Here is a 9,286-nt window from a genome sequence, read left to right as displayed (position 1 = left end):
AGCATAAGGAAATGCCAAACCATACAGCACAAAGCTTGAGATGTTTTCATCAAACTATCCGTACCATCAGATGCTATTCTGAACACCTGGATATCAGTGAAGACCTAATATTTCGAGTTTTTAAATCTCCACCAGCTGATCTTCACATTTTTGTTAAGATACCGTATCTGTAAAGAAAACTGATTATAGTGAGACTCAACATGGAAAAGTACAATATTCTTTATAAAAACCTGAGTAAATTCATAAACAGTGATGAGCTTCATACCTGGAGACAGCAGCGGTTCAGCACACTGCTTCAACATGACTTACATTTCTGAAAAACAAATAAACAAAGAAACAATTACAAGATGCAAATCAAATAAAATAATGCTGAAGACAAAGATAAAAACAACATTCATTCAACAAACATTCAAAACAAGCAAATAACGTAGTTTATGAACATAGTCAAATGCACCGCACTATTTTTAGTTACACTAGGAAATCATTCTGCTCATGGCTCAGAGTTTTATAATAAACTTGGATTAACTCATTCATTTGCTACATACACATCTTACTTTATTTTCAACTTTTCACTCAGAGCCTCAATATATTTAAATGTTGACAAACTGTAGTTAAACATTTAAATTCCAATCAAATGATAGAACTAGAAAAAAAATTAACTCTGTTTATAAAAATCAAGACCTTTTACATTACTCTTAGTCGATTATGATTAAAAGTGAAATGCCTCTAATTTTTTACATTTCTGCATTAGGAGCAACTTTTAGCCTTACGATTTTTGGCGAATATGGCCCCAGATCAATAGAACATCAGATAAATCAATTCCATCAACATAAGAACAAATTTAAGTAATACTTGCCCTCATGAATTTACAAAAGAAACAACCCCCCCAAGACCACCAAGATGAATACAAATGAAGCAATTAACACATAAAGCCTTTGGCGTTCAGAGGAGTCTGGAGGGTTTGTGATGGAGGATTGTGGTGGCTCATTACTGGAGGACAACAGAGGTTCTGTAAGATACAACAGAGAGAGAAATATTTAGAGGATTATAATCCATAAATCAAATGACCCTTCACTAAGTACCACCTTAAAACATTACTGACCAGTCCTACTTTAGCAATTCTTACCATCTGCCAAATGATCAGAAAAGCTTTTACTCTTTTCTAATCAAAGTCTAAAGGTGCAGTCACATTAGAAATATTTCAGCAGATAAGGTGCAGTGTCTATTAACTCTAGTGTATCAATAGTGTATCAATAGTGCAGTGATGTTTGAAGCACAGTTCACATAGAAGCCACTTTCAAGTCAAGCAGCCTTCTGCTGGTCAGCACATGACCCACTAAACTGAACACAAGCTAAATTTGCATGGGGCAACTTTTCTGAACTTGCAGATTCCTAATTTTCATGACTTTCTGAACACAATCGTTACAATTTATATGTTTATTTCTTTCATAATACTGATATTTTGTCATAACATACTCACTGTTGACAACAAGTGTTGCATTTATCCTAGAAAACATTATTTCCAATAACTATTACTTCATAGAGGCCTGAGTTATTGGAGCTGACAAGCAGAAGAGTTAAGGTTCCTTCTTCAACTCTCAGTAAGACTCCCGCTGTTTCCACAACACTACAGTCTCCACAATGGACACAGCGACAGTACTGCGCAATCAGTTTTTTCTGACTTCCTCTTGTCAAAGTTATCTTCACTTGATCGGCTCTCTCCAGCGACTGTTTGGGACAGAAAGAAAGTATTTATTATGGTTTAGAACAGTGTTTCCCGAGTTTTTGTCTCCCAGAAACAGCCCCATCAGTAAGGCAGAAGTACTTTATTTGGTGTTTGAGTCTATGATAGCTAAGATTTTGTCTTCCAAAAAACAACCCCCAGCAATAAGGTAGAAGTAATATACTTGGCATTACACTCTAAAGTAGCAACTCGCTTCTGCTTATACAGACTGTTGCTGCCCTACAAAGGTAATGTGTTATAAATTTAAATTGAGTTAAATCCTTACATGAAGTGCTATTAAACAGCAAACACAGCCTTCAGAGCACAGTCTGCATAGGGCATCCCTTGCAAAGGATTTCCAGTTTTCTGTTTTGTTTCTAGTTGAATTTAAAAGTCCCAGACATGTTATTCATGGACCAACCGACCATCTCATCAAGCAATAAATGCACTGAATTAAAATGGTGAGTTAACTGTCCTTAAAGCTCATAAGACATGTAACCTCCTGCCACTTTTTTATTTCCCTGCCTATCTAAATAAGATATTATTTTGAAATAATTTGTGTGTATTGATGGATGAATTTTCATCATTAAAGAAATTCCTTATTGCTGCATCAAAAGTAGCCTGTTCATGGCATACGAATGCATGAATCAAATAACTTCTGATTAAAAAAAAAAAAAAAAAGTTGCAGTCAGTTTGTGAGTTCAATAACTGAGTTTTTAAACACATGCAGCTGTGGCATAAATAATGGTACATTATCAAAGGTTTTCTCTGTGTGTATATAGCCCTGATTTGTTGTCTTTCACCCCCTCTGTGTATGTCTGCAACTATCTTCATTTGTGATTCATGTCTAGATTAAGTATTTTTTAGTACTCTTTATTAATATATGGTTGTTTTGCCCTGCTTGTTTTGTACTTTTTGGTTCTTATTTTACTGTGTTACTTTTCATTAAACTCCTATACTTTTGGCTTCAGTAATCTCCATGTCAGTCACTGTGTTCCCTCCACACCCTTATATATAAATGTATATACCTACACAGTATAAGCATACGTGTGTGTGAATTAATAAAAAAATTAAATATATAATTGACATATATATGAATTAAATAAAATAAAAATGAAGAATAATTCCGTCATCAGTAAACATACATCCATACAGTGAAACTGCCAAAAAAATAACCTGTTTATAAAATCTCCTGGCCAGGGAAGAAAACGTTTACTTTGATGAAGATAAGTTCTATGAGCACATGCATCAGATCTCTCAACTGCATGTCTGTCTCTTAAGTACAACTCCAAATGGTACCAAGTACTGAGTGTTAAAGTAGAAAAACCACAGTGAACAGGTTATGAATACCTTTGTCTCTCTCTTTTTAACAGCATAAAAAAAAACATGTACATAGCAGTGACACAGACAACATGCACCAAATTAAACGCGGTAAATTAAAAGATCTAGGGAAATGACAGATTCTTGGATTTTGTCACAACACAGTGAAAACACTGTGAAAACACGGTGAAAACAGCGCAGTCTGAGTCTGACATGCCTCTGCTCTGACACCGCAGAAAGCACACGCTACATTGCCACAACCCGCGACTCAGGCCGGATATCAACCGGGGCGGTGCGACTGGTACGAGTGAGGTCGTACAAATTCGTACGAATCAGCCACCTCGTAAAATATGTAGCCTACGAATTGCCGTGAGATAGCGTTGAGTTGTCGGTGTCCTGACCTGACTCGCGCGTTCAACTGTGTGACGCGCGTGCACGCGAAAGGGGAGTGTGATTTGTCCGGGGAAGTCAGATTTCGGTACAACACCTGTGTGGGCCCCTCGGCGAACGGACCGAGGGAAGGGGGTCCCGCTCCGTACCTCACCGAGTCACCGCCACTGCCGCGACTTCTTGATAAAACAAGCCCACATTCTCGTATATAGTAAGCGGAAAGTCCAGTTTTACAGCTGAATAAAAAGCACACTTTCCATTAACCCCCAGCTCTTACCTGAAATTAAAATGAAGACGGCATAAATAATTTCATCGTGGTTCCGGAAAAAACTCCCAGATTAGCTTCAAAATACGTAACGCTGCGCTTGAAAATAAAAAGCCCGATCCGTGTCCGCTTCTTAGATCGCCGACTAACCTCTCAACAACACCATCAACTGCACAGGAGCACACGCACCGTCGCGTAGACTATTTTTCTCCCAGCAAAAATCCCGCCCCGTAGCCAATTTCATTGGTTAAGGTTAGTAAGAGGGCGTCCTCAGTAACACACCGCCGCCCTGAGATCAGATCACAGCAGTCTAGTGAGTAACAATCATCCGCTCAAACACAGCCTCCAGAAACTCTACATTCTCACAAAGAGCAGGCGTTCCAATGACGAAACATTCAGAATCAGCGTTTTCGCTGCAAAACGAAAGAAGATTCTTATTTTTAATCGTCACTGCTAGGAGCCGCCACCTACCATATTTTGTAAACTATATCCTGCCTAACTCTTACAAAGATGATGGCTGTCCATTGTTATAAAGCTATGTTTTATGGCACTGCATTTTCAGCTCCTCCATCGTTTACTTTACCAGATCCTTAAACAGTCCTAAGCATTGCATTATAATTTGTGTAATGAAAAAACGTTTAAAACTTTATACAGCTGTGGATCCGCTTTACCTATAGGCTACCCAAACACCCTGCACTCACAGGTCCACTCTCACCACTCACAAATAAACGTTTTTTTTAATATACTACGCTTATCACATACAAACAAAACACTATCCACCCCTGTATTCACAGCGTAGCTATGTTCGAGAGTAAGAGGACGTTGCAGTCTCTCAGTTGTGTAATGCATGGCAATGGTAACAATCTATGAGAGTAAAAAAAAATGCACAGACAATTCCAAATTAAACCCTTCGGCTGGAGACGATACATTGATGTGTAAAGACACAAAACGATCGGTTCTGTGCAAGAAACTGAACAGTATTTATATTATTATTATTTTTTTTTTACCTCTGATTCACGAAATGTCTGAACTGTTAGAACGCTCTTGTGAACTGGCTTCACAGCAGCAGGTTGTGAGGTGTCTTCTTCTTGATTTATGCCGATTGCATAAGGGCATTACCTATCGCTCAAACGGACAATTGGCACTCCTAATTGTGATTGTAGATAAATTGTCCATTGTCCCATTTGAGAGATAGGTAATGCCCTTATATGTCTGCGATGATGCGATCCGCCGTAAAGCAAGCAGAAGACGCCTCATCGCAGGCTGTGTCGAGGACGCGCTCAATACAGTGGCCCAGCAGCCACTATAGCACTTATGTTTTATTTTTCCTTTTTATTCAAAACTTTTCCAGACGCATTAACTAAATCATGAAATATCTCAAATCCTACCTTTATAGATTATGTTGTTGATCTATAATGGGCGACAAAGTATAGCCTAATAATGTAATTTTATTAACTGTGCATAAAAAAACCTGTCTGTTTACTTAAGTAACAGATATAAGTGTCAAGCCATAGCATATTTTTAATATGACTGACTTAATATTTAATGTGAATTAAGCATTGAAAGTTAATGTGTATAAAAAACATTGTAAATTAGGCTATAATCCTTACACTTTCATTGTACAGAAAGAGAGCAAAGAACATTTTCACTGACAGTCTAGAGTTCAAGCACCCTAAAAAACTCCCATTAAAATCACTGAAGCTGTTTACACGGGGAGATGAATATCTTAATTACAGATTCATATACAGATCTGCACTTTGTTGTTTCTAACCAGAGAATTCCTTAGAAAGAGAAATTTAGTCAGCGAGCGAGTGAGGAAAAAAAAAAAAAGGGAAAGAACATTCTAGCGATGACTCATCTGAACTCCTCTGTTTTGGTTTGTTGCATTCAGAAGCTCAACCGCTCGCGTGTGACGGTCTCTGACTCAGCGCCAGCCAACGCAGGTTTGAACTAAGCATCTAATGCGCTGAACGATATAAACAACGCTGGTGTGTATTTCATGTGTAGCTTTTGTGATTTAACCGGGATGAATATAATCTCTCCGCAACGTAATTAAGCAATAGATTGAAGCGCTCGTGTTTGAAGACGTGTGCACGAGCCACCAGAGAACGTTCCTAACATTCACCATGATTTTAAAAAACAACAGATTCCAGCGACAGAAACGCATGTTTCATCTGCATTCCTCTGCAGGAATGTCCCGTCATAAGTGCTCTGAAAATCAGTCTATTTGTAAAATGCGTCTGTTTGTTAAAGCGAGTTGTCTCTAAAATGCACTCATCTTCCACTTAAAAAAAAAAATAACAAAGTAAATAATGTTAGCCTACCTGAGATTAAACAGTACAGATTTTGAATAATATAGATTCATTTTTTATAAAATATAAATAATTCAGTTTTATTTGGCAGAGTAACAAGCAAATTAATTAGTTTAACTCTTTTGTCCATTCTGCTTGTCACAGAGCGGAAATGTGTCTTTGACACTGCTGACATGAATACATTCACATTAACAGGCTGCTTAAAAAACACATCACATACAGTAGCCTATACAACATATAACATTTTATAAACGTTTTAATAAATAAAATATATTAACTAGTTTAATGACATAAAGTTAAACTCGAGCCCGCCAGATGGCGCTATACTGCTAGCATGAGTAACTGTAATGCACAGGAACTGTAACGTACTTCTGTCCAGGTTCTGCAATCACAGTCGTGTGTCCTTCAGTGTCCATCTGTCTGTCTGCTGTCTGGAAGATGATGACTTCTGTCTTTCCCTGTGCGGGTATGTCTTCTGCTTTCTTTCTTTTTTTCTTGAATGAATGTGGTATTAATTTATTAATTAATTTGTTCCAGAATGAATATAATACACCGTGTTTAAGCTGTCATTTTTATCTTCTCTTAAATTTACATCTAATGGTTTCACAGAAATGGATTTGCCTCTCTCTGTTGAGGAGACCAGACCAGATCCAGACCAGAGTTCAGTGCGTCCATTCACTCACTGAGGATGATGAGGATGATGAGAATGATGATGAAGAACAGCTTGAAGAGCCAAGAGATAAAACTATCAACTAAAAATTCAGTTTTTTCTTGACTTTGTATGAAATGCTTTCCATCTCTGATTGCAAAAAATATAAAAATTCATACTTTGTCAACATTTCTATTCCTTTAAAGGTTTGCTCTTTATGGGTGTCCTGAAATCATTCGCTTTTCATTAATTGAATCATTAAATCATTCTGTATAATTATTAGATAATTAAAATTTAAAATAAAAAAATAAAATGAAAATGTTTTAAAAATAAAATATTTATTTGTTTACCTGCATGTCACGTGACCAATAAGCAACATCAGAACCTCTGTGTTGTTAAATTAACTTAAAATCTCAGGGGGACTTCAAGTAAATATCATAGCTAGTGTACTAGATACACCTAAATATTATTTTTTACATTTCAAAAGTTGTAGTAGGTGTTTAGTGGCTCCTAAGAGATTTTTCCCATATCTCCCTTTATATGCATGCATGTAGCCCACACTCTCTAAGTAGGCCTATTCAATCATTCATAGGCTATGGGTGCCGTAAATTTTTTAGTTCAAAAATTTAAGTGCCATTGTTTAAAAAAATGCTTTATTGACTAATGTTTCATAGACCATCAGATGTTATTCTTTCAAATTTCATGGCATTTGTATGTATGTAATTTCACAGTATTTTCACATAAATTACTACACTACATGTGCAGTCACAATTCTATAATAGTACAATTTACTCAGGCCGATGACATAATTTTTTTTTTTTTTTTTTTGTATGCAGACATTATGGTACAGTACAAATATTTTGAGCTTCCCCTATTCTGTCCCTTATTTTCTCATAAAGAATCACAAGGAAATTGGCAACCCTAATTTATTTATCCTTTATTTAGCCAGGAAAAAAATCCATTTGAGATATAATAATCTCTTCTTCCAGGGAGACCTGGTCAAAAACGGCAGCACACATATAGTTTCAGACACATAAATAATTTAAAACACAAACAATCCAACAAATCAAAAAATAGATCGAAGTTCAAGAAAAACATTTACAAGACTCTTTAAATGTAGAATACAGAATAAATTTAAAAGTACTCAAAGATGGCAAAGACTCTAATTTCAATACATTTTGTAGGTCGTTCCAAACCCTAGGGGCATAAAAAGAAAAAGCATGCTTTCCAAATTCAGTGAATACTCTTGGGACTTTTAAACAAAGATGCAGCTGCGATCTGGTACCATAACCATTAGTATAAAAAGTTAAAAATTTTGTAATGTATGATGGTAATTTACCAAGGAGTGCCTTTGCAATAAATACATACATGTGTAAATTTCTCCTATGATACAAAGAGGACCATGATAAAGATTCATACAAAATACAATGATGCGTACGGTATTCTGCACCACATACAAAACGTAACGCTGCATGATAGACAGAGTCCAATTTTCTTAGTACAGAGGAAGCTGCATGCATGTAAACAAGATCACCATAGTCAATTATTGTTAAAAAAAGTACTCTCAACCAGTTTCTTTCGGGCCTCATAGGGAAAGCAATTTTTAAAAACGATAGAAAAACCCTAGTTTTGATTTAAGCTTCTTCAGCAATTGATCAATGTGAACATTAAATGATAATTTTTCATCTAGCCATATACCTAAATATTTATAGGAACCGACTCTTTCAATTTCTAAACCACATAAAGTTGATATTGTTATGTCTGTATCCTTACGGTGAGTACGGTTAAAAATCATATAATTTTGTCTTCTTTGAATTTAAAACTAATTTTAATTTATCCAACGTATATTGTATAGTATTAAATGCTTTTTGTAAATTCATCAGAGCTTGATTTATAGATGCTGCTGCTGTATAAATAATTGAGTCATCAGCATATAGATGCACATTAGCAGAATCTACTCCTGAATCCAAATCATTTATAAAAATAGAAAATAGGATAGGAGATAAAATAGATCCTTGTGGAACTCCTTTTTTAACTTGAAGAAAAGGAGAACTTATAATTTTCTATATTCACACATTGAGTTCGTTCTGATAGATAGTTATCAAACCATTTCATAGCAGCTTCACTAATACCTATAGATCTAAGTTTCTGTAATAATAAATTATGATCAACAGAGTCGAAGGCTTTTGAAAGGTCGACAAATAATGCGGCACAGGACTTTTTACAATCTAAAGAGTTTATAAGGTCATTTGTAACTAATAAAGCTGCAGTTAGGGTACTATGACCTGCTCTAAAGCCTGACTGGTAATCGTTAAGAACATTATTATCTGTTAAAAATTGTTTTAATTGATCGTTTAGCAATGATTCAAATAATTTAGCTAAGACTGGTAATCTAGAAATACTCTATTAATTGTTAGGATCTGAAGGATCTCCACTTTTAAATAAGGGAATAACTGTTGCCGACTTCCATGCTCTCGGAATAATATTTGAAATTAAATCTTAAATTAAAAATAGAAGCAATTGGCTCTGCTAAAATACCAGCAGCTATTTTTAAAAAATAAGGCTCAATTTTATCCACCCCTGCAGATTTTTTGACATCGAGTTTCACTAAAGCATTATAAACCTGG

This window comes from Cyprinus carpio, unplaced genomic scaffold (assembly GCF_018340385.1).
Source record: "Cyprinus carpio isolate SPL01 unplaced genomic scaffold, ASM1834038v1 S000006815, whole genome shotgun sequence".
In the NCBI taxonomy this organism is placed as follows: Eukaryota; Metazoa; Chordata; class Actinopteri; order Cypriniformes; family Cyprinidae; genus Cyprinus; species Cyprinus carpio.
This window is presented reverse-complemented; position numbering follows the sequence as displayed.